The sequence below is a fragment of the Haliotis cracherodii genome, unplaced genomic scaffold (genome assembly GCF_022045235.1).
Source record: "Haliotis cracherodii isolate W230 unplaced genomic scaffold, xgHalCrac1.p SCAF_5, whole genome shotgun sequence".
In the NCBI taxonomy this organism is placed as follows: domain Eukaryota; kingdom Metazoa; phylum Mollusca; class Gastropoda; order Lepetellida; family Haliotidae; genus Haliotis; species Haliotis cracherodii.
In genome coordinates, this window is record NW_027266308.1 from 12346206 (window position 1) to 12373363 (window position 27158).

The 27158-nt window shown below is 38.1% G+C and overlaps 1 protein-coding gene across 3 annotated transcripts in view; it reads left to right on the forward strand.

Moving 5' to 3' along the window:
* The window catches only part of LOC139444032 (alpha-mannosidase 2x-like), an 82168-nt gene that overhangs the window by 26597 nt on the left and 28413 nt on the right, over nt 1–27158 (forward strand). Inside the window, exon 1 of one of the 3 annotated variants that reach the window (XM_071224933.1) lies at nt 5942–6037. The exons of the other annotated variants lie outside the window; for them this stretch is intronic. The gene's annotated coding sequence lies outside the window, so the exon portion shown is untranslated. Of the gene's footprint in view, nt 1–5941; nt 6038–27158 lie in introns of those variants that run through there. 3 annotated transcript variants of the gene reach the window in all.

Sequence of the window (27158 nt, forward strand, 5' to 3'; positions counted from 1 at the left end):
ATTTTTTCGATACTAAGTTGAAATTTCAAGAAACTAAGTTGAAATTTCAACTTAGTATCTTGAAATTTCAACTTCTATATCTTGAAATTTCAACTTAGCATCTTGAAATTTCAAGAAAGGATCGAATTATTATTTTTTAAACCAAATGGCCCTAAAAGGCTTCCGTAGGATCTTGACATTTCAAGATTATTCACTTCAAACGTATTCTACATCTTAGGATGTTAACTTATTATCTTGAAATTTGAACTTAGTGTCTTGAAATTTCAAGATAGTATCGAAAAAAAATGAAAAAAAAAAATGTCCCTAAAAAGCTTCTGTATATTTCGGTGGATTTTCTTTTTCTTTTTTCTTTTTTTGGGTGGGGGACATTGTACAAAGTCTACAACTACATAGCGCTAGGGATCAGCTAGTGTCTTGTGTGTATATATGCAATATCTGCTGGTAAATGCAGATCACACAAAACTTGGCTTGAAAACAGGTGCAGTTTGTTGATGTATCCAGCAAATAACAGTGTAAACATGTCAATTTACATGCACTATGCTACCTTAAATCAGAAAACACTCTGAACTGTTTATTTTCGTAATGTATGTATGGAAGACGTTGTCTTTGAATACGCTTGCTTCACCTGGAGTAAGTGTTATTTATTGTCTTGATAAGTCTTCCCCAATTGTAACATCTTGACTAGACTTGCACAAGTCTCTAAGGCAATAAGTACTCATTTAAATCATAATTTCTAGATTACATAAATAATAAGAACAAGTTGTCCCAACAAGTCCATAGACTGTCAACATATCTAGACTTGCCTATCAGGAGCATGGAATTAGTACACATCCATGTACATGTTTTTCACAACAGCCTTTGAGCAAGGCTACGTCTTGACAATGACTTTACGTGCTGGATCTTCATGAAATATTTCAACTACCTACAACCATGTTCTAATCTCATAATCTCATTATGCAAGCATATATGTTTGCTTAAAAAGTTTATCAGTCAAATGAGGGGTTGGTTGTAAATGGAGTGTAAATATTATAAAGAAACCTTTTCATAATTTCATCACAATGTTGCATGAGTATTTCTGGGAAAATAATCCAGTTAGAAAAGGTTTGAGGCAATTAGGTAGAATTGTTGCGGAATCAAACACTCGATGTGACCCATGTCTGCTGAGAAGTGACAGTGCAATTTTCATGATATGATTATTGTGTCAGTTATTCGTGAGGACATGAATACTGTGGTGACGTCTGCTCCAATGCTTTTTAAGCGTGTCCACATTTCGTTTTGAAACCAAGTTATTCCACTGTAGTCAATATTTGTTGACTTGATAAAGAAACAGGCATGGTGTAATCTCAATTTTTACTGAGGATAATTTGTTTCACATCGTTTCATCTATTCTTTCATTGAAGAGTTATATTTTCTCAGCATCTCAAGATCTTTATTTGTTGAAGCTTCAAAAGTTTTTCATTGAAGGGATTCATATAATTAGCTGCAATTTTGGAGCCAGTGTCTTGAAAGCAAACATGGCTGCCATTGTACGTCTGCTCCAGCATTCATGACAGGCATGGTGACAAATCTTGTTAGAAACAGATAGTGAAAAAGCAGGAAGCTTCTCAATGACTTCCACCTGAAGAAGCGGAATGATTTATTTACTTTTTGTATGTGGGTGAAGCGGGAGAAGTCGAGACAGCCTTGAATTAATGCAGTGAACTTTTCGGAGGGAGATAATCTTCACACTTGTTGGCGAAACACATGTAGTTTACAGCGCTGTAAGCGATGAGTCTCGTCAGGTGGGGGTTAAATTAGGAGAGCCATCTTTCTTGTGATAGTAAACTCAAGATTGTTTCTTCTCCAGCATTGGGCGGGACCTATTTCTGATAATGACTCGTCATTACAATTAAACTGGAATGTGTTAAAGTTTGCTGAGCCATTTCGAGATAATGTTAGCCAATCAAATGCCAGGAAACAGATGTAGGGCACTAAATAGAGAATCTCATTGGTTAGTAATATTGACATGTTTCGCTTTATTAGATGAACTGGCATTGAAAAACTATGTTCATGTGAACTATTAATCATGTTTGATCCCATCACATACCTAAAAGTAGTAATTTGATTAAAAAACAAAGTTATGGCACTTACAACATATATTTCAATCTAACCGAACCGAAAAATTTCAACTGTTATAATACATTTCGGTATCTTTGCGGGGGCAATTACTTTGAATGTGTATATGTTCTAAAGCCTTCAAGTTACCAATGACCATCAAGTCAGAAATATAAAGAAGTACTTTATCCAAAAATAGGCCTTCATACAAACTACTTACCATCAAACTATTCTTACCAGAAGGAAAATGAAGATTGAAAATTGTTATGGCAATCCTGTTATTTCTGTTTCATTACAAAGTATGCGATTTCAGTTCATGAATTCCTATCTAACATTCAGAAAAGTATATTTGACTTGCGATGAAAAGAGCTTTAATATTCTGATGAAGGATTATTGTCTGCACCGGAAATCCAGCATGATATATGATATACTGTATGTCCATCATGGTATTTGATATACTGTATGTCCATTCGGGTATTTGATATATATTGGATGTCCATCATGATATTTGATATATATCAGATGTCCATGATAAAATTTGATATACACTGAATGTCATCATGACATTTGATATATACCGGATGTCTATCATGATATATGATATACTGTATGTTCATCATGATATTTGATATATATCAGATGTCCATGATAAAATTTGATATATACTGAATGTCATGACATTTGATATATACCGGATGTCTATCATGATATATGATATACCGTATGTCCATCATGATATTTGATATATACCAGATGTCCATCATAATATTTGATGGATATCAGATGTCCATGATAAAATTTGGTATATACCGAATGTCATCATTATATTTGATATATACCGGATGTCCGTCATGATATATGATATATTGTATGTCCATCATGATATTTGATATATACCAGATCAGATGTCCATCATAATATTTACTTTAAACTGGGGGGCGGGGGGGGGGGGGGGGGGGGACGGTCGGGTAGCCTGGTGGTTAAAGCGTTCACTCATCACACTGAAGATCTGGGTTCAATTCCTGACATGAGTACAATGTGTGAAGCCCATATCTGATGTCCCCCGCCGTGATATTGCTGGAATATTGCTAAAAGCGGCGTAAAACCATCATGGCTCACTGATATAAACCGAATGTCCATCATGATATATGATATACGGTATGTCCATCATGATATTTGATATATAATGGATGTCCATAATATTTCATATATGCCAGATGTCCATCATGATATATGATATACTGTCTGTCCATCATGATATTTGATATATACCGGATGTTTGTTATGATATATGCTGCGCCCTTAAACATTGGTAGTGATTAAACAAATAGACTTTCACATAAAACATCCCGTGGAGATTTCCTAAACCAGGTTCGGATTTCATTGCTTTACATCGTGAAAAAGAAGCAGAAATTTAAACTGATGTGGAAGCTAGTCCATCCCCAAATAGCATCTCCTCCTGAAAAGATACCAATACGTAATCATGTCAAAACAATATCATCAAATATGATTTCGAATACGATATTGATTTTATACATGAATAACACTAAAAGATCGTTTAGAGGATAGGATCTCTATAGGATTAATGTTAATAGCACAAGACACAAGACATGGCCATTGCTTCCTCAGAAGGCATGCAGTATCATACAGTACACTGTCATGTGCGTCTTTTATATATTCAACAACATGTTGTCATTTCCTGTAGCCGTCCTGAAGCACACAACACACATTCGTGATTGGCGACAATATCCCTGACATGTTCCATGCAAGTTCCCACTCAAGGCTTCACACATTTCTATAGAGAGCAACTGATCAAATGCATTCACCTGCACAGGTTTTTGTGGTGGATGAAGTTGGAGCTGATGACTTATTGATCGCCTGACAGTGGAGTGGCTTACCACGATGCCTATTGAAGGGGGCACGGGTGGCCGAGTCATCTAAGGCGCTGCGATTCTCTGCGCAGAGTTGCGTCCTTTGGGCAGCCAGAAACCTATGATTGTGGGTTCGAATCCCGGTTCGGCCCGATTATGTTTCTAGGTTTTTCAGCACCATACACGTGCTCATGGGTTTCACCGAAGTGGTAAATGTCTGAGACCTGCATCACTTCGGGCTTTCCTCCCACATTCAGCTGACACGCAGTGATATAACTGGAATACTGTTAAAAGTGGTGTTAAACCCAACTCACTCACTCACTCGATCATTCACTCACTCACTTACTCACCCACTCACTCACTCACTCACTCACTCACTCACTCACTCACTCACTCACTCACCCACCCACCCACTCACTCACTCACTCACTCATCACTGCATCATTTTTCACAAATATCGGACGACTCTTCATAGTTAATGATTGACAGAAAGTATCAGAGGAAGGGTGAAGATTCCGGGGTAGAATAGGTCTTCAGCAGCCCATGCTTTCTGTAAAAGCCGACTATGCTTGTCGTAAAAGGCGACTAACGGGATCAGGTGGTCAGGTTCGCTGACTTGGTTGATGCATGTCATCAATCCCAATTGCGCGGATTGATACTCATGATGTCAATCACTGGATTGTCTGGTGCTGGTCCAGACTCGATTATTAACAGACCGCTGTCATATAGCTGGAATATTGCTGAGTGCAGCGTTAAACAACAAACAAACAAACAAACAGAGGAGGGGGGTTGAAGGTTGGGGGATGTTTGATAATTGTTTTCATTAAAATATTTCTGTAAAAGATGTTAAATAGATTTTCAGACAATAATGTTTATTTGTTATCTATGGTTTTAATGAAGAAAGTAGCTTTGTGTAGTTATCTTTTTTGACAGAGAAAGCAATCGTGCGTTTATGTGTATATCCTTAAAGTCAGAAGTAACTGAGAAGTGCTTCAATCTTAATAGCTCATCTTTGAATATTTAATATCCACAGAATATAACTGGGCGTAAGATGATTGTATACATCATAAATATTTTTAATGTGAAAAATAAAATTTAACATTTAAAAAATCAATTTAATATTCTACCTTACAATGTTTGTGTTTTTCACACAAGTTGTGGAAAATGTTAGTTCAGCAGATTTGATGTGTGCGTTTCTTCTTGACACCAGTATGCAATAAAAACACACCTCTCAATCATGAAATAGAAATTGTATAATTTTCAAATGAACCTACCTTAAGCAGTCCTTAAATCCCTGATAATAAATTAATTACACATGATCCAATTTACTGTTTCAAAAATACAAGTAGTCACACATTTTGGGATTAAACTGGATTGTTGATCAGATGTTTTCACAAAATAGCAAGATTGTTATCAAATATTATAATTGATGAACCCAAGTCTAAGATCAGTTGTTGTACAAATATCCTCAACAATTACTGAGCAAATACACTTTCCTAACAACTGTTATCAAGTAACAATAGAATATTGTCTGCGGGAGCAAAACAATTGATAATTTCAAGCATAACCTATACAAGAGGATAAAACATCCATCAATACTGACAAACACAAAACCTTGTACCTAATCTATTAACCCTACCTGAGGAAAATTTATTAGTTTCCACTTGTCTAAACAAACCAGATAATTACTTGATGACAAACAAGTTCATTTTACAAATAAAGATTTTTTGCCAATTAATTCCTATCAGACAATTATAACAGAAATAAAACACTTTATGAATTATTCAGACAGTGCATTAAGAACAAGTTTATTGGCAAATACCGTAAACACAATAATTGAAAACGTCACACCCGAATGGCCCAGTAAGGTGAGCAAGCACAGGAAATCTCACCAGCAAACCTACCTGAGTTGTAAAGGTGAAGGCTGAATGCTGGTGCAAGGTTAAGGTCATATAGCAAGTCTCCATTGATCTGAGCTGAGTTATATTTAGTCAGGCAGAGGGATTTTCTGTCATTGTACCTTTAGGTACGGGAATATTGAGGTTGTGTGAGTCTCTCCAGGAGTTTGAAAGGTAGGTGGATAGTTGTGTATGAAAGGTAGTTACTATAGTCCAAAAAACAAGAGGAGTTGTAGCACATGTTTATTAATGGTTTCAGGTGTAAATCACAGGTGTGTTATAATGTACAGCAAAGTGTGTCAATCGGTTGGAGATATACCGGTACATATGAGTCATAGTTGTTACTGTTCATGTGTTGGTCCTGCATGACACATGCTACTGTTAACTTGACCCTCGTGCATACTTTCGCAGCCAGGTAAGCTGCTAATGATCTTACCTGGCCTGGCCGGCAACTCGGGAAACTGACAACGGAAGGTTCTCCTGCTTGACCGAGTTTAGATGTTGGACTGAAATAAGCAGGATATTTCTTAGTGGGTCTCCTTTGTGATGCGTAATAGAAGCTTTTAAAATAACAGTCAACTTATTTGTAGGTGAGTGAGGCAGGTTTAGGGAGGGATTTTTTTAATTACCTCAAAGTGTCATACCACAGTGTTTGTAGAGACTCACTCACACCAACAATATATCTGAAAAGTTGACAAATAAAGTTAAGATTTACATGGATACAATTTGAAACTATTGGACTTTTATTCATGGATTTTGATTTAATAAAAAATTTACATAAATTACTGCTGCAGTTCAGTTTAATGTGTTGAGGTAAATTCTGTCTTTGAGTAAATTTTGTATATATTTTATGTTATGAAATTAACTAATAATTAAGATGATTTACTGACTTTGTGTCTGGCAGAACTGTCTGTGTATAGGGTAGATCCTTTGTAGTGTGTATCTTTTAACTGACTTTGAGTCTATGATAGGAAACAGTATGTTAAGAACTTGAGTTAACTAATGTAAAAGTTTTAACCACATTGGCAGATCAAACCAAAAGTTGAATTTCCCCAATGAACTTGTAGAGCCCTTGATAGTTCTACCGTTGTGTCCAGGTCTATAGCAAGAGGTGTAAACCCACTTAGATTCCATTCACAACGAGCACATCCATGCTTCAACACATAATTGATCAGTCGTAAAATATAATTCCCTTTGGTCTAAAGATAGGAGCCAGCTAAAGACATTTGTATCCTGTTTAAAAACACCTGGTGTCATCACTGATTTTCAGTGATACATTCGTATACCGTATTCGACGTAATAAGCACCCCGCTCTAATAAGCAGAGTAGCTGCCCTTGGGAGTACCAGGATCCTGTGGTAATTGGTTGGAATCCCTGATTATATTTCTAGGTTTGTCATGCTCATGGGTATCACTACAGTGGTAAACACACTTACCGTATTCGACGTAACAAGCGCCCCGCTCTAATAAGCGCCATGACGATATTTGCTAATATATTGGCTAGTGAACAATCCCAATAGCAACCCCTCCGATTGATCAATGTACACAAGACTTATTTATTTGCGTATAATACATGTGTTATATGCATCCTTAATTATGGACAATTAAATTCTGGAAAAATATATCTGTCATATATAAACATTTCAGGCTGTTCATGAACCAGGAAATTTACAATCTTTCAACTCCTTTTTTTTATCACCTAAATAATCTAATAAGAGCCCCCTATTTCTAATTTTGAGAGCGTCCTGGGCGCTTATTTTTTAATTATGTCGAATACGGTAATTTTCACTGCTATTTTGCTTTTTACGTCAACTAGAATCTGTTTTGTAGGATAATTGAGACTGGTTACTCTCTGGCGTTGGTTCACATTTTATATTTGAACACATGAAGAGAAAATAGCTTTCACCTTATTGGGGGTGGCCGTCAGAGTAAACCGCAGTGTCACTGATTCTCTTAAATATTGTATACCATATACATTTATAATGTTCTGAGTGTGAACAAGTCAATGATATTAATATTTCATTCCCTTGTGCCGGCATTAAGGCGTTGTTTGTGAATATGGAAGCTTGATCCCGGAACCTTGTGTTTTGTATGTTGATAACCTTTCACACACGTCCCTAATTAGCTACGGAATTAGTTCTCTTTCAACAACGGTATTGCAATAAATATTGCATGTGTGATCAAGATGAATATCAAGTTGTGAAGGGATTTGAGAGCATAGTATGCTTTGATTGTGATCGGAATGTATTCCTTACAAAATCTTCTTTTTTTCAAGAATACTTTTTTTTGTTAAATTGTCTGAACTTTCATCAATTAATTACATCTGCCCATTTCCAGTATGTGTTCACACGAGCAGAGCCTTCATACTCAACAAATTTCACCTTCAGATATGGGGTGATTCAATAATTAATGATGGAAGAAGGTACTAACATCACTTCAAAAAGAATGGGAGAGTTTGACTTACAATTTATACATTGCACAGTAATGTGGGCTTTTCAAAAAGCTTTTTTTCCATGTTTTTTTTAAAAAATAAATCTTTTTACATTGAGAAGAAATAGAAAGTTGAGGTGTTGATACAGATAGGAACAGCAGGCATCATGTTTTCAACTGGAGCCTAAGTTAGAAAGCCGGCTAGTTCAAGTATTCAATTCACATTCAAAAGTGCCTTTGAATTACTCTTTTTTTGTTAATATTTAAATTTCAGACTAACCCAAGAACTTATAAATTTAGTTCACAGGAAGGATATGAGTATGGTCCGAAAGTGCAATATTTATGTTAAATCATAAATGTCAGTCGTAAATTACATTCGTGAGCCATTTCATGGGAACAAAAAACGAACCTAGCTATTTGACAAGCTTGCAATGCTAAGTCATCTCTTTAATATGACGCAGCATCCTGACTGACACAGGCCTCTCTCTCCACTGCACATTACCATAAGACTCTATTGATACCAGGTCTGGCAGCAGCTGTACGACCAAGTGAGAGATTTCCTAGAGTTACCAACCTCATCACCGCGGCTCTCACGGCTATGAAAGAGGTCGACATTTATGTGCAGCATAACCATCACCAAACTTCCTTGAGGTATCATGTGGTCTTTTGTCGCCGTTTGTCGCCTTTTGTCGCCTTTAATGCCCAGTTGAACATAACTGGTTTGCTAAAGATACCGTCTTAATTGTTAAGCTTGGTCTTAAACCTTGTCAACTTTTGCTAAGTTATTTGGGCAAATATTTGACATTGCAGTGACATGGATTTGACACTGTGACAACATGAGATAAGGTTATTGCATAACTAGGGCACAAAGATGACCCTAAATTCTCCCACGATTCCCCCACTGCTTTCCAGGCAACTGCTCTGTACTTGCTGTGCAGCTCTTGACTCAAGTTAGTGGAGCATGACTTGTCAGGCCAGGATCAAGCTACTGTAGTGAACTTTATCGTTTTGAGGGTATCACACCAGACGGAGAAGACTATCGCTGCTATTGATTCTATCATCATATCAGTTCCAATCAGTGTTTGTCCGCCTCCCAAATGACGAGGATGATTTTTGAGGGGTATGTTTGCCAGGGCTGAGATTGGTAGCCAGCATCCCTCAACAATACAAGGAAACCTCAGATAGCTCTTCATATTAACCCGTCACTGATTCCGCCTTTTGAAATGGTGTTTGCGATATCTATAATTCATAGAAGACAATCGGAAAGCTCAGGGGGACTCATGGACATGAAAAGAGCTATCAGAATTTCCGTTATGTAATTTTTGAAAGTTGTGAGATTGTCATGTGCGTGGTGGGGCTGCTTGTTTGGTTGTGTTTGCTTTGCATTAAAAGGTTATAGAGTCGACTCTCTCCAACTGATTGATCCGCAGCAATACTCAGGCTGAAATTAAGGCATCAACCTGAACGTATTTTTAGCATGGTGCGATGAGACCCTTTACCACTCCGATACAGACGATTACTTTATAATGGTGACTGGTCTAAATTAAGTAATAAACTTCTGTATACTGATGGTAGAAGACATTTAATTCTATCTAAGTGATAGATACTTTCTGCAACCAAAGTTAAGTGTTATCCTGGCTGTAGGATTGTCCAAAGACATATATACTATTATATATACGTCTTTTGATTGTCTATAAATATATATATATATATATATTATCTGTTTGCCATTATATAAGTATTTAAGTCACCTAAAACACATTGTTTAGAGTTTGCTATACATTTTTAATTCCTATATATAAGTTGATATTTTATATGAAATATAGCATGAAAATGTAATTTTATCTCCCCAGAAACTGGTTATACCCTAGAATATGAAAGCATGGAGGCATTCAAGTTATTTATGATCAATTGTTTCAAAAACTTCTGAAAGAAGGCAAACTGTTTTGATGTTATATGATATATGATATATGATATATGATATATCGTCAATACCAACAGCCTTAGCATATGGTTGACAAACAAAATCTCTCGACACATGTGTTAATTCTATATAGGGCCTGAAGGGATTAGTGCTGCACCACGGTTGTGAAAAATATGCATTTTATGAAACGAAAAGTGATCAAGATTACACAAAGTCTAAGCTAGATCTATTCCACCAGGAAGGAAAACAATTTAGAGGAGAGAAATGGTTTGTGTAATAGCTGTTATTGACTATTTGTTAGTTAGAACAAATGATGTGGTTCTTATTACCTAATCACTCCTAATCCAAGGGGCTAACAGACTGACATTAAAATGGACACCACTTCTAAATTTACAGTGATAGGTTAAGGAAGTTTGAAAAAATTACCAAAAAGAAAATCCTACCTACCCTGTTTTAAAATTACAAGGGTAAATGTAAAGTGTAGTTTCTAGAGTTGGGATGGGTAACTCGGGTACTCGGGTCGAGTGGGTCTTGACTAGGACCCGGGTACCCACAGGACTACCCGGACCCGTGGTTAGTCACGTGATATATGGTTTAGTCACAAAAAGTATCTAAAACTTGTACCTGCCTCTTGAGACCTACAGCGGGTACCCGGGTAGGGTCTGGTCATAGGGGGGTGGGTACCTGGGTAGTAAATTTGGACTCGTCCCAACCCTAGTAACTTCACTATTATATGTATTAAGCCTAGGTTTTTCTGTTTTTCTCATGCATACAAAAGCGTTCATTATCTAAATCGGGAATATTGACATTGATTATTAATATACTGCACTAGAACTTTACTTGTTTGCTGAACGATATTCAAATCAGTTATTTTTGCAACATTAAGTTTGTAAGAAAATACACTCGCAACAAATAATACATGTATGTTTCTAGGTTGAGTACAAGTGCATTACGGTGTATAACATCCTTGGATCATTCCAATGTCAGCGCGACCCACTGCACTGACATTTGCAGTGTGTATGGGGTTGTTAACCATTCAACATATGTCCAGATCATCACGGAGTTTTTTTCTGTATTTTCTGAGTTCTTTGAGTGGAGAGTCAATATGCTAACTGAGACTTCAGAACAAAGGAGTGTTGTGCCTTTACAGGACCCTATTTATAGATACATTATGATTCCTTATAGAATTTGAAAAATATGATATTTGGATACGTATAGGGACCAACTAATTCATATTTGGGTAGGGGGGCTGGGTTTTTTTTGCTGTCACAGAGAGGATATATTTTCATTTACTCCTTTAAAGCATAAATTGTTTTTCGCTGAAAGGGGGCACATTTTTTTCAGGTTCAGTAGACAATAACATTTTTAGTGTTTGAATTATCCTGGACTGGTTACTATTGACACAAGGTCGGAATGATGTCACACTAGAAACGATGTCATAACTGATGATTGTTGATGTTATTCCACAATTGTGGTTTTCCAAGACGGCGGTCAGGATAATTGCATTTTTCTAAAGATCTAAAAACTATTGAGAAAAATTTGGTAACAAAGAAATCAGGCCACCCATATGCAAGAAACCCGTGTAAAAGTTCATATATTACACTCGCTTTCTCTTAGAAAATACAAGAATTCTCACACTCGTTTCGTAATATCAGTTTCACACACATGCTTGTATGATAATCTGTATGTATATATCCTTGTACATTACTGTATTCAACGTAATAAGCGCCCAGGACGCTCTCAAAATTAGAAATGGGGGGCTCTTCATAGAATGTTATTTTGGTTAAAAAAAAGGACTTGGTAGATGCTTTTCTTGTTGACAGTCCTATTTCCTTAAATGGGGGGTAGGGGGGTGGTCATGAAAGAATGCTACATGTATTGAAGGGATGATTTTTTTCACATAAAAAGGGAGGAGGGTCCAGCAAAATGGGATACAGTCTTCAATCTGTCATCTCTATTGAAATACGGTATTCAACGTAATAAGCGCCCAGGGCGCTCTCAAAATTAGAAATAGAGGGCTCTTAATAGAATGTTATTTTGGTGATAAAAACCGAGTTGAAAGATAAATTTCATGGTTTATGCTGAAAGCCTGAAATGTTTATATACGACATATATATTTTTCCAGAATTTAATTGCATATTAAATTCGAATAAATAAGTCTTTTGTACATTGATCAATGGGAAGGGGTGCTAATTGGGATTGTTCACCAGCAAATATATCATGAAATGTCTCTGTGGGCGCTTATAAGAGCAGGGCGCTTATTACGTCGAATACGGTATACCCTTTTGTATGTTTGTATTAAGTTATGGAGCTGTGGTGAGCTATGTGTTTGTGTCACTGGTACAGGGTTGTTATCTATATATATATTACGGGGAGGCCAAACCAAGCAGTTACATACTTGAACGTTCAGATCTGATTGAGGAGTGGTGAGGTGAAATGTGGTTTAACGTCACGTCCAAGATTATTGCACTTATATAGCGACGTGCATGTACGTGTGTGTGTTTGTATGGCTGCTTGTACAAGTCTGAACTGATGCCGATTTATAGTGCTAGCTCACTGAGATACCATGCCGCAGTTTAACATGAATACCCCACTCAGACACAGTATACTGACTCTGAGCCGACCAGCCGTCTTTTTATATGACGCGGCTGGGGATCGAATCTCGGACCTTCCTCTCTCCAGGCGGACTCTCTACTACACCAGGGAGGCGGTCAGATCTGATTGAACCTAGTTGAACAGCTAATACACATTGAAAGACAAAAGTAACGCTTTATACTATATATTTCCATATTAAATATCCATTTTCACAAAATTGTATCCTGTATCCTATTTGATTTGGTTTACAAAGTGACATTCCGATAGTGAAATACAGAAACCTGTGCGGAGTTGCATCCCTTGAGCATGCCAGGAACCTATGATTATATTTCTAGGTTTCTCAGCACCATACCTGTGGTAAGACCTGTATCTCTCCTCTCTTTCCTCCCATATAAAAAACGACTTGTGTTACAACTGTAAAACACTGTTCAAAGATGCATTAAACCAGCTCACACTCTCCACTTGTTGACCGGTATGGAATAAATAACTACCAAAGTTCCTGTGATAGATCTAACTGGCAGTTTACTTAATGAGTATCATGTCTGCAGCCTCCTGTCCATGTGCCATGGTTGTGTGCCAAGTCATCAAGTGGGCTTGGATTATCCCGACTCTCAGCCAGCTGAAGTGTTACCACGCCAGACAGCTAACACGCTGAAGAGGATTACGTTTTACTTGTAGCGATCATATCTCACATGACCGAGACAAATATTTCACAATATTGTCATCATATTTCAGAAACATTCCCCTTTATCTTGATTTCAGTGCATCCATTGTGCTGCTGATGTAACAGCTGACATTAGTATCTCAGATGTAAGGGCAGGGCTATTCTTCCCAACATAAATCTACAATGTATGTGGAGATTGTCACATGAATATTTCATTGTGCGAAAGTCTGAAGATATTACGCATCAGACACTGTTTGATAAATTCAGACTGGCTTGTGGTAAGTTAGGAACATGAGCTGACTGTTCTACAACCTCTAAAAAGATAACATTATGTTCCATAAAATGGGTGGGGCGGTCGGGTAGCCCAGTGGTTAAATCGTTCGCTCATCACGCCAAAGACCCGGGTTCGATTTCCAACATGGGTACAATGTGTGAAGCCCATTTTTGGTGTCCCCTGCCGTGATTATCCTGGAATATTGCTAAAAGTGACGTAAAACCATACTCACTCAGTCCATAAAATGAGTAGGTGGAGGTGAGTGTTGGTGGAATACAATACAGTCCTAAGACCAATCCAACGCACCCACCCCCCACCGAATGGGATGACCAGTCCCTAAACATTATTACCTTTGTCTGAATCCATTTTTTGTCATACAGCAATCCCCCCTCAGATGACCTTGTCTAGTTGTCTAGATATTGTGATGACCATAATATTTCAAGGATAAAGGCAGTCATGTAATGTATTGACACAGTGGCAGCCAGCATTCTCTCCATCCCACCAGCATCAGCATCGCATGTTTGTCCCAATGTTTGTGCAGATAATCTTCACAAACAGGCGGCAGTCACAAATGGCAGGAGTTGCTCTAGGTGTGTGGCATGGCTGTGTAATCACACCTGGGTTCCACAAACACATCTCCTCCCGATATGTCACTCTCTGTGCAGTGGCTAGGGCAGGGTGGCCTTAGTGGTCTGAGGCACATTTCACTTCACAGAGTGGTGTCCCTTGGTTATGCCAGGATTTGATGGTAATGGGTTTGAATCCCAAATTCAGTTAGCCTTATCTTTGGTTTGTCAGCACCATACATGTGGTTGTGAGTTTCACTTGGGGCTTTCCTCCCACATTAGCTCACATGCCACGATGTTACTGTAATACTGTTAAAAGCGGCGTTAAACCCAACTCACTCACTCACTCTTATGCTGACAAGCTGTAATATAACTGGAATACTGTTCCCAACCCTATTCACTTGCTCTCTATTTCAATTTTGGTCAACTTAAGGTTTTAAAAAAAATGTAATCCACATAATTAAAATAAAGAGGATTATTATTTCTTGTATTTGGAGGCATTATAAATAATGAATTGCTTACACTTAAAACATTATCACTTCAGCCATCGCAAATAGCTCCATCAGCCTCTGGACATTTGCTTCATTTCTTCATAGTAACAGCCATGTTTTTCTGTCTGTTTGTGGAGCTATACTGCAAGAACAAATTCATTTTGTGCTGAATACGTCAGGACAAAACAATTGGCAGCAATAACAGGTCATAAAAAGTTAACTCAATGACACTTTAAAAAGTTTGTTATCAATTAAGTAGAAGTGAAAAGGTCAACCACAATGATGTACATAGATGCTGTGCCGGATATCGGAAGAGCAGCAGCAGCAACAGAAGATCATAAAAATGCAACTAAATGACATTTGTAAACAAGTTAATGAAGTGAAACCATGTGCAGACTACAGCTGTGTTTATCATGAGTGAGTGAGTGAGTTGGGTTTAACACTGCTTTCAACATAATTACAGTTATATCTTGGTGTATTATCTTGATATGGGATGAAATCCTGAAGTGATCCAGGTATCAGACATTTTGGCGAAATAATGTGAATATAACCAGGGTGAATCTGGAATTTGAACTCACAATCATAGGTTCCTGGTGTGCCAAAGGGACATAACTCTCCACAGCAAATTGCAGTACTTTAGACAGCTGGGAGGGGGCACAGGTGGCCCAGTCGTCTAAGGCGCCGCGATTCGCTGTGCAGAGTTGCGTCCCTTGGGCACGCCAGAAACCTATGATTGTGGGTTCGAATCCCGGTTCGCCCAATTATGTTTCTCTAGGTTTGTCAACACCATACCCATGCTCGTGGGTTTCACCGAAGTGGTAAACGTCTGAAACATGCATCACTTCGGGCTTTCCTTCCACATTAAGCTGACACGCCGCGATATGACTGGAATACTGTTAAAAGCGGTGTTAAACCTAACTCACTCACTCACTTAGACAGCTGGGCCACCCATACCCATATCAGTGGTACACCTCCACACAGGTTTGTGTGTGAGATTGGACACTCTATGACAGATATCGTTGTAGTAGCAATACCTCAGGATAGAAGACATACAGACTCATTGTAATGAAGGTTACATCCATAGAAAGCCAGGCATGTTTATGCAAGTCTGCATGTGCTTCTAGAATATCAACAGCTTTTTCGGAGAGCCTGAGATTTTACCAGAATTTAATTCAATATCGGCGACACCATGCTGTGAATTAAACTAGGGTGTCTACACAATTGATGTGGGTCTGATTTGATAAGTCCTGTCAAGCTGATAAACTGTCAGGGGCATCCCTTGGGGGCCTATTTCCCACAAATATCCCCATGGAATATTGGTAAAAAACCTGCAAGAACTGGCACAATTGTCCCTTGAATAACATTATGGAGCGATCATGTTATTATTGGATTGTTGATCTGCACCTGTCTGCTTGTGTGTGTGGATATCATCTTCTGATCACTGCTTTCTCATGGCTTCTTTTCATATAGAAATCTCAATGTTGTTGACCCAAGTAGTTTGTGCACTTGACTTTTGCTTCCAGCTACATGCTGTCACAATTCATTTATTTTTCGTTGACATCAGATTGTACATGATAGGGTTTCTAATGTCTCTTTCTGGAGCTCTCTGTGTTATGATGCAGACAGGAGCAAGCACCTGTTTCTTGTGTCTAGTCTTTTCTGTTATCTGTGGAGTAGTATGGTGTTGATGATCTATACATATCCGTTTTCACCAGTGTGGTGCAGTATGGATGGTCTAGAGAGATCCGTTATCAGCATAGTAATATGGTTTTGATGATCTAGACATGTCTTTTATGAACAGACTGACGTGGCATTGATCTAGGCATATACGTTATGAGGAGGGTAGTATGGTTTGATGATCTCGACATATCCGTTATCAGCAGCGTGGTGTGGTATGGATGGTCCAGAGAAATCCGTTATCAGCATAGTAATATGGTTTTGATGATCTAGACATGTCTTTTATGAACAGACTGACGTGGCATTGATCTAGGCATATACGTTATGAGGAGAGTAGTATGGTTTGATGATCTCGACATATCCATTATCACCAGCGTGGTGTGGTATGGATGGTCCAGAGAAATCTGTTATCAGCATAGTAATATGGTTTTGATGACCTAGACATGTCTTTTATGAACAGACTGACGTGGCATTGATCTAGGCATATACGTTATGAGGAGAGTAGTATGGTTTGATGATCTCGACATATCCGTTATCAGCAGAGTAATATATGTTTGATGATCTAGATATATCCGTTATCAGCAGAGTAATGTGGTTTTCATGATCTAGGCACAACCGCCATCACCAGAGTAATATATGTTTGATGATCTAGAAATATCCGTTATTAGCAGGGTAATGTGGTTTTATAAGATCTAGGCACAACTGTCATCACCAGAGTAACATATGTTTAATGATCTAAACAATTCCGTTATCAGCAGAGTAATGTGGTTTTCATGATTTAGCATCATATCCGTTATCAGCAGAGGAATATGGTATTAAATATCTAGACATATCCGTTAACAGCAGAGTAATATGGAATTAGTAATGGAAGTATTTAAGATATTTTTTAGACCTGCGGACCGGAATGTAAAAATGTTAATATTTGAACTGATAAGAACAGAAACTGAAAGTACAAATGCCACATCAACTGATGTGGCCTGATAATTGTTCCGAACAGGTACTGAATACCTGACATACTTGATCATATCTTGATCATATCTTTCTTCTTGCTTTCTGTGTTAACATATTCACATTCATTTTTCAGTAGGACTGGATTCTTTTTCAGTAATTCTAAGTTTGATATCAATTCAAATTTCAATTGTATTTTTATTTGAAATTGTATTTTAGTATTTGATTATCTTTACAGTTTTAGGAGAATAAAATTTAATACAATCAGGTGTAAGTGATCCTTTTTAGATTACCCTCATATTCATGAGAAATTGAAATAATTTGATTCATTAGTCAGACTTGGTTTTAAGAATTTGTTTACAGATTCCGAAAACCCAAAAATTATGGTTCATATTCTCAACTTTCACTGCAAGTATTTGTGTTAGCGTGTATACGGAGATGACAGATTCTGCTGAAACTGGTTGTTTTCTCCAATCTTTAATAGTCTTTAAGGGGCATGGGTGGCCTAGTCATCTAAGGCATAGCAGAAAGTGTGCAGAGTAGCTTCCCTTGGGAGTACCAGGATCCTGTGATAATCGGTTGGAATCCCTGATTATGTTTCTAGGTTTGTCATGCTCATGGGTATCACTACATTGGTAAACACACTTACCGTATTCGACGTAACAAGCGCCCCGCTCTAATAAGCGCCCACGGCAATATTTGCTTATATATTGGCTTGTGAACAATACCAATTAGCACCCCTTCCGATTGATCAATGTACGCAACACTTATTTATTTGTGTATTATACACACTCGTGTGTTATATACACCCTTAATTATGGACAATTGAATTCTGAAAAAATGTATCTCTTGTATATAAACATTTCAGGCTGTCAGCATAAACCACGAAATTTATCTTTTAACTCTGTCATTTTCACCAAAATAATATTCTAATATGAGCCAACTATTTTTAATTTTGAGAGCACCCTGGGCACTTATTACGTCGAATACGGTATCCCATTAAATTGGAAGTTTAATAATCTTCTCACAAAAACCTAAGGACCACCCGATTCATTCATATTGTATAGTTTATCTGTCATCTGTCTCATTCTGTCAGATTAACCATATAATGTTGAAGAATCGGGTGGTCATTCATTTTTGGGGGGTAGGATATTTTTTATTTTTTTATGCAATCTATTCAGGCCAAACATTTTGTTACCAAGCAATGGAAAATAAGGTTGAAAAAAGTCAGTAAGCTAATGCCTGGAGAAAGATGAGTCCGTGTTTGTAGCCGTTCCCTGCTTGCTCTGTTTGGCTGTATAAAATCCCCTCTTTTGTTGACTGTTGACCAATCATCACAGGGTGGCAGCTCGGTGTTTATTTACCCTGTTCATTAGTATTCATGTCAGGTGGACGGTATGTAGATTGCCTGGATCAGCATCACATCGGTGGTCAGATAGCCATTCAACCCGTCTTTGTTTAAACATTGTCTGCTGGCCGGCAGAATGGTAGATGGTTGCCATCCAGTCCACTGTCCCGTAGAGCATTCTAGGTAAATTCCACACGTGTCAAATTTCATTCATTCAAATGGTGTGTTTGGTTGAACACTAAATGACTTGACTGTCTTTCCCCATGGGAGCAGCTTGGTGGAACAGAGGTTGTGAAGTTTGGGGTGGCTATTGAAAGTTTTGGGGGCATTTTGGCTAACCAGTGAAATTTTTGGGTATCATTTGGACTGACCATTGAAAATTTTAGTTAACATTTTGGCTGACCATTTAGTGGGTTGGATGACATTTGGGCTGGCCATTTAATATTTTGGAGTAACATTTGGACTGACCATTGAAAATTTTAGTTAACATTTTGGCTGACCATTTAGTGTGTTGGATGACATTGGGCTGAAGATTTAGTAGTTTGGAGTAACATTTGGACTGACCATTGAAAATTTAAGTTGACATTTGGGCTGACCATTTAGCATGTTGGGTGACATTTGGGCTGACCATTTAGTATTTTGGAGTAACATTTGGACTGACCATTAAAAATTTTAGTTGACATTTTGGCTGACCATTTAGTATACTTGGTGACATTTTTTCGCTGACCATTTAGTATGTTGGCTGGTTATTGAAAATTTTGGGTGACATTTTGGCTAACCAGTGAAAATTTGCACGGGAATCCCGCACACACGAATACGGTGTTAGCGTTGGGCCTCACAACGTGCGTGATTCCCGTGCACCCTTTCGAGTTGAGTTGATTGGTTCAACTGTGTCATATGGCCCCGTGACGCAAGGGTAGCAATATGCAGATGGCTGTTTCAATGAATGCTCGTTCCACCCGTGACAAACAGGTCTGGTTGTTGATAAAATATTGTGATAGCTAAATAGACAGATTTTTTATTCATGCACCGATTATCTTTAAATGTAATATCCAGTTATGTATGACTGTTTAATAATCTAATACCAACTTTGACTGGAGTAGGTCCAATAGTTTTTCAGATATTGTAGTAAACGTCGGTACCTTAAATTACCTTCCAGACTATATATGATGTCCTTGTCTTTCAGAAATAAAATTAATCATTGACCTTTTACATGACCTTAGTTAAAATGAATAGTCTAGGTCACCTGATATTTCATGTTGAGTCAAACATACCCTGTTGCATACAAATGGTTCAGTTATATATCCTTTCATGTTGAGCATTCATTAATTCAGCCATACCATTTCGACTTGATCACACAATACCAGCCATCAGAGGTTAGGGATAACTCTTATTTATGCAATCATTACACTGTGTTGTGAAGTCGAGCCCTGACAAACAGAGTCATTGTGAACAGTGTCTAGCTCCCGACTACTGTAAATCCAAGTCAGACTTTAATCAATGCAAATGGGTAATTGATGTTAAGCTCTTAAAACACTGTTCATGTACATTTGCTATATAAATATTTATTTAGAGAAGTCGCTCCGCCAAACATGGGGATAAATCCTGTATGAAGGATTTTTGTTTTTATTCTTTTATTTTATCAATTTTTTGTGTACGATAATTCCCATATTGATTATTATCTTCTACCATTTGGGCTTTGTTTGAATCAGTTGTTCAATATCTGAGGGCAGAGATAGCGAATTAGGCGAGATTTTCCTAATGTACAGTGTCATGACTATTTGAGATGGTTTGGGTCACACTGATAGTTGTTATCACACTGTTAACTAACTTTTCATGTCAAGTGGTGGCGTGTGGTCCTGTTTATAGCACACAACTCATAAATCAGAAGTCAAGCAACGTCGGTTGTCCAGGGTACCGTATTCGACGTAATAAGTGCCCAGGTTCCCTCAAAATTAGAAATAGGGGGCTCTTATTAGAATATTATTTTGGTGAAAAAAACAGAGTTAAAGATAAATTTTGTGGTTTATGCTCTTTGAACAGAATTTTAAATTGTGTCATGATGTGACCGATTAATGTTGGAAGCAATACAGGTCTTAGATGTTTGCCACTTAAGTGAAACCCACTACAAGGGAATAGTGCTGACAATTTAAACCAAGGTTCATAATCAGTACAAACTGGGATTCAGTCACAGGATCCTGGCATTCCCAAGGGATACAAGTTTTCACAGCCAATTCTGGGCTCTTTATACAATGGGCCACCCATGGACCCACGTTTGCCTGTATACTGTGAAACTATGCTCGTGGTTTTCACCAAAGTGTCCATCGCTTCACCCTGCTTTCCTCACAACTGACAGTAACTTAAATACTGTTGAAAGCAGAGATATGTTGAAATTTGTTCACTGATGCGGCCACTCAGTGGGTAGTGTGTTTGCTTGCCGTGAAGAATACCTGGGTTTGATTCCCAACTTGGTTCATTTTGTGAAATTTGTTCTCATTGAGAAGCTTAAGACTTAGCTGCCTCCTCTTGATATATTTTTTACATATTTTTATTTTTGTCATTTGATATTTGTTTTGCCTCTTTACATGTTACAGAGTGTATACAGCATGGAACATTTCATTATCATTTAGATAAACTCATATGACGTGAAACAATATACAATAACGAGTGAAACTCAATATGGAAATTATGAGCCGTCCTTCACATTGGTAATTCCATCCTTAAACCTGATAAACCTCTTCATGACATATCGTAGCGTTTCCTCAAATATCACTTGACATTTCCATCCTAAGTAGACCTATGCCCAATAAGTCTGACACTGACAGTCGTCATGACACGCATATTGGACGGTCTTAATATCCCATATAGCCAATAGTTCACCATCGGCATAAGCATCAGGAACATTGCCGAGGCAGATTTTCATCCAAGTCATTTTCAATAGTGAGTCTGCTATCGTTTGGGTTCTTCTTATTTGTTTCTAAAAATCGATGACATTTATTTCAGCACTTGTCATCTTCATGGATTAAATTTTCTTTTTGAAAAATTCTCCTCATGCAGTGTGATAGAATCCAATGAAATAGACTGAAAATGTTATCCTTGAATTATTAAGGGCCACAGTTTAATACTTTAAACTCATTAAAGTCAAGATTGTCTTTGTAATGGTTGTAGTAATATTAATTTTTATAGGAAAAGAGGTCTGTTTGTTGTGGTTTAAGAGCTTGGAAGATGAGAGCACAAGTCTGAATTGCCACAACTTAAACCTTATCGGTATTACAGAATATAATATCACTGGTTGCATGCGTGTAAGTATGCATTGAGTTCAACATTATCTCTTCACAATTGAGTAGTGGCAAGGGTAGCAGAGTCGTTTAAGACACCACCATTTGCTGTGCAGAGTTTGTGTCCCTTAGTGAGATCTTCAAGCAAAGAGGTTACATTGTATCGGAGTGAGACGTCTGATTATGATTGTGTCCAATTGAATCCCCTAGAACATTTCTCCCACATGAGGCTGACACACCATGATATAACTGAAATACTGTTCAATGCAGTGTTAAACCCAACTCACTCACTCTATCACTCACAATGGATCAACAACAGTGTTCTCATTAAGCTGTCAATGTTCAGTTGTCTTGTCTGATTTGAGTACTGTTGTGGGAGTTTGATAATTATTTTAGAATTATTGTTCGACAATATGTCTGTTGCAATTGCCCTGTCGGGAACTTGGCTGTAGACAGGCAGGCTATATTCCCTCTTGAGTGGTTCATTCGTGTTCTGGAAGCCATATGCTGTCCATAACAATGACAGGTTTGGGCCTGCCAAGTTGCAAATGTAGAATATTTTCTGTGTAATATTCTTTGATATAAAGGTATTGCTGTTAAATCCAAATGTATTGACGTGGAAAAGGATGTCATTCTTTAGTTCATCTGTTGTTTCAAGATGATGAATTTAGATAATTCTTTTGAACAATCTGTATGTTGCCACTGTTTCTGGTAGATTTGCCAAGCCTTTGAGTGAATGAGAGGACAGCTAATGTGAAATATCAAGGGTGAAAACAAACATGGCCCTGAGAAGACTAAGTACAATGCAATCATGTAGAAACCTGAATGTTATGAGAGGCAATATGATGTTCTGAGTATAAATGGAATGGAATAAACCATAGAATGTCATTGACTGAAAATATCTATCATGCAGTTCAAATTTCAAGCCAGAAAATGAAAAGTCAATCTAGTTTACCTAAAATATTGTGTCCTGAAGTGTATACAATGTCTTGAAATGTAAATGCAGTCTTGGAATGTGAGTTCAGCCTGTTGGAGTAAAAATGCAGCTGCTTGAAGTGTGAGTGCAGACTCTTGAAGTGTGAGTGCAGACTCTTGAAGTGTGAGTGCAGACTCTTGAAGTGTGAGTGCAGACTCTTGAAGTGTGAGTGCAGCCTCTTGAAGTTTGAGTACAGCCTTTTGAAGTGTGAATGCAGCCTCTTGAAGTGTGAATGCAGCCTCTTGAAGTGTGAGTGCGGCCTCTTGAAGTGTGAATGCAGACTCTTGAAGTGTGAGTGCGGCCTCTTGAAGTGTGAGTGCGGCCTCTTGAAGTGTGAATGCAGACTCTTGAAGTGTGAGTGCAGCCTCTTGAAGTGTGAGTGCAGCCTCTTGAAGTGTGAGTGCGGCCTCTTGAAGTGTGAATGCAGACTCTTGAAGTGTGAGTGCAGCCTCTTGAAGTGTGAATGCAGCCTCTTGAAGTGTGAGTGCGGCCTCTTGAAGTGTGAGTGCAGCCTCTTGAAGTGTGAGTGCGGCCTCTTGAAGTGTGAATGCAGACTCTTGAAGTGTGAGTGCAGACTCTTGAAGTGTGAGTGCAGCCTCTTGAAGTGTGAGTGCAGACTCTTGAAGTGTGAATGCAGACTCTTGAAGTGTGAGTGCAGACTCTTGAAGTGTGAATGCAGACTCTTGAAGTGTGAGTGCAGACTCTTGAAGTGTGAGTGCAGACTCTTGAAGTGTGAATGCAGACTCTTGAAGTGTGAGTGCAGACTCTTGAAGTGTGAGTGCAGACTCTTGAAGTGTTAGTGCAGCCTCTTGAAGTGTGAATGCAGACTCTTGAAGTGTTAGTGCAGCCTCTTGAAGTGTGAGTGCAGCCTTCTGAAGTGTGAGTGCAGACTCTTGAAGTGTGAGTGCAGCCTCTTGAAGTGTGAATGCAGTGTCATGAGCACACAGTGCAATGTCATAGAATGACAAATCAATGTTTTGGTTTCTCTCAACTTGAGTAACTTCTACAAGTGAAATATTTCTGCCATATCGAATACTCAGGAAAAGAAGCTGTATTTTGGAACTGTATTTTTCAACATTTTCCCACAAGTGAATGTTGTGTGTTCGAGAATGCTTCAGAGCTGGGATTGTTTGTTGACAGATGTGAGCGTGTATTTTGTCAGGCTTATATTTCATGTGTGTTTTTCTTTAAGAAAACAAGTTACCTCACTCATTCTGCTATCTGGACTGTTTAATATCCCAAGGGATTTGTGGGAATAATTTGTCTGAGAAAATCTGGTGTGCACATGATAAACGTCTGTTTCAATAGTGGCCTCAGCCAGTCTCCAACAGTGCTGGTCTGACACATTAGCAGACATGTCGCAACATATATGGACTGCAGCTCATTTGGAGACAAACTAAGTATGTTTCCAATTTAGAGGTATGTGTTAATATGCTGTTACATTTATGACTGTTTTCTTGGGAATTTGACACAGAACCATTTTAGTGCCATAACAATATTTTTGTTGAAATGTTTAACATTTAATCATGAGGTGCTTGTATTATGTGATCTAATTTGGTGGATTGGTTTCACTTCAGATCACTGTTTACTTAAGGAAACATATCCAGTATTGTTGGCATATGTATAAACTGGAAAAGTTTCATATTTTAAACAAACCTTGACATGATTTGCTCATGTTGACTGCCTCAACTGGTGTATCATCTTCCCGAGGCAAGAGAGTTAACTGACTTTAAAAGTCCAGTTTCCACCCTTGCCGAACTACGCTGGAATTCCTGGGCTCGATCGTAGCGCCACCAGTGGCTATTACGAGTTATGTCCTTTCTATGGCTCTCCTATTGACCATTCAGATTCAACCACTTGTATCACTTGCATTTGCTTCAAACAAAACGATGGCGCCCAGTCAAGACAATCTGATCGATAATCAAGATCTATATTGTGATAATCTGAATCTTACATCGCGAAGTGCATCAAATCATGTGAGCACCTTGATTAAAAACAGGAAAAGATTTAGAAAATATCAGTTGACAATGAGTTAACGGTGCACATGCTTTGTAAATCCTGCAGTCGACCGAAATCTGCATGACATTTTACAAACCGGATTTCGATTTCGGTGCGCAATTTTGATTGGACTATGCATAGACTCGTTAGTCCAGCCAAAATGTAACTCCATAATACCAGCCTAGTTCAGCAAGGGTGGAAACTGGACTTTTATAGTCAGTTAACTCACTTGCCTCGGGAAGATGCTGGTGTATATACACATGGAGACCCTGAAACTCACTCTGGTGTCTATGCTTGTGCAATTCACTGTGTAGAGTTGTGTCCCTTTGTCGTGACAGAAAGCGATGATCATTGGTTCAAATACCAGATTTGTCCTGAATTTGATCCATGTAAAACTCTGCTGAGTGGTTTCACCAAAGTCGTAAACGTTGATGACCTGCATCACTTTCCTTTTCAATCAGGGTTACAATATACAAGGCCTCAGTTAAGTTTTCAAAAGATTTTATGGTAGACATGTAGAGGACAGTTCCAAAATTTATGCATCGTTGACCAAAGAGATATCTGATGCAATTACCTATTTTTACTTGGACCATGTTCCTGTGTTTCTTCAGGTGAACAATTGACTTGCCTTTACATGTGTTTGTGATGGGTGTGATTGACACACAATGGGGCAGGATGTACTAACATGTTCACAAACACCTGGTATCATCTCTATTTGATAATGATTCATAAGCTCATGATATAGTGGCAATCATACAGAGGACTCTGCTTTTGGAAGAGATCTCTTATGATCATGGACCCGTGAAGATCCGGGGTAGAATAGGTCTTCAGCAACCCACGCTTGCCGTAAAAGGCGACTATGCTTGTCGTAAAAGGCGACTAACAGGATCGGGTGGTTGTGTTCGCTGACTTGGTTGATGCATGTCATTTATCCCAATTGCGTGGATCGCTGCTCATGATATCAATCACTGGATTGTCTGGTCAAGACTCAATATAATATTGCTGAATGCGGCGTTAAACAACAAACCAACCAACCAAATCTTATGATCATGGAAATGTTGAGGGTTTTTTTCATTTTTTCCCACATTAAACTTATGTGCCAGTTGATGATATGACTTGAATATTGTTTTGAGCAAACCAAACCAAACTCACTCACTTAAACAATAAGCCCACATTTTTTTATTTTATGCAAACACTTGAAATGAAACAAGATACAAAAGTCCTGATTAAAGTACAGAATGTTTAGTATTCATGTAGAAACATGTATGAACACACATTTCCATTTAGAAAGTGGTCAAATGTAGCAAATGTTATATTTGGGATAACACTTTCTTAGTAAAGGACAGATTCTTGTACATTTGGGGGGGTTGAGTCCCATCCGGGATTCGAACCCTCACTGCCAAAGTGAGGCACCTGATTGCCAGCACACAAAGTCGCCAATCTTACCCACTCAGCCACCGAGGCTTCCACAAAATGAAAGTCCGGCAACTGGTAGTCCAGATCACATACTTTGTGTACCCCTCTGACACGTGTAAATTGGCACGGCACCCATGGCCGAAACGTTTGAACACACAATGCCATTTAGAAAGTAGTCAAATGTAACAAATGTTATATTTGGGGTAACAAACAAAAAAACAACAAAAGTATGAGAAAGTACTTTACTGAGAAAGTGTTATCCAAAATATAACATTTGTCAGAAACATGTATATAACATTTCATCAGAGAGCCTTTGATCTCTTTACGAGAGGACTGCAGCAGCCATGGTTGCCTGAGGCTTCACACAGCCAGGGCACTAGATGAAGTGAATTTATTGTTGTATGATTTTGTGGTATCTCTGTTCTAATCCAACTCAGACAGAGCAGTCAGGCAAATGAAAATAAATTTAAACCATTTTTATTTTCTGACAGTACATGCCTACTTCACATCTGATATGTGGTTATGAAAAAACAATGAACTGCCAAGTTAAAACCTTTATCACTCACTCAATGGGTTTCCGAAAATAATTAACATGTTTTACATAAGATAATATAAATTTCAATTTATCATTGTATTTCTAATATAGAATAGCATTTAAAAACACAATCAATGTTATCCAACGCAAAAAATACTTTCTCCAAACAACTAAAT